The sequence below is a fragment of the Lampetra planeri genome, chromosome 6 (genome assembly GCF_965212315.1).
Source record: "Lampetra planeri chromosome 6, kcLamPlan1.2.h2, whole genome shotgun sequence".
NCBI classification, from domain to species: domain Eukaryota; kingdom Metazoa; phylum Chordata; class Hyperoartia; order Petromyzontiformes; family Petromyzontidae; genus Lampetra; species Lampetra planeri.
In genome coordinates, this window is record NC_136112.1 from 15301884 (window position 1) to 15302219 (window position 336).

Sequence of the window (336 nt, forward strand, 5' to 3'; positions counted from 1 at the left end):
GTAAAATAAACCGATCCGCATCTATTTGAATTGAACTAGAGCTTTCTATAAATACTAAAGAGGCTCACACCTGGCACCCACCTGACCTTGCACTCGTATCCACAGCTAGGTAATCGCACACAGGGACGGCGGGTGTTCTATAGTAACGTTGAAGCGACGTGGGTTGTGAGCGAATTATTTGAAGAGAAGTATTGTGCCATGGATGACGAGACTGATGAATATGGATCAACCAATCGCGTTGCACTGCAAAGGGGAACCGTGTCGAGAAATAACGCAAGGTTCAAACATGCTATCCATTGCTTTCGATGTCAGGGCACGGACTTGTCCATCAGCCCG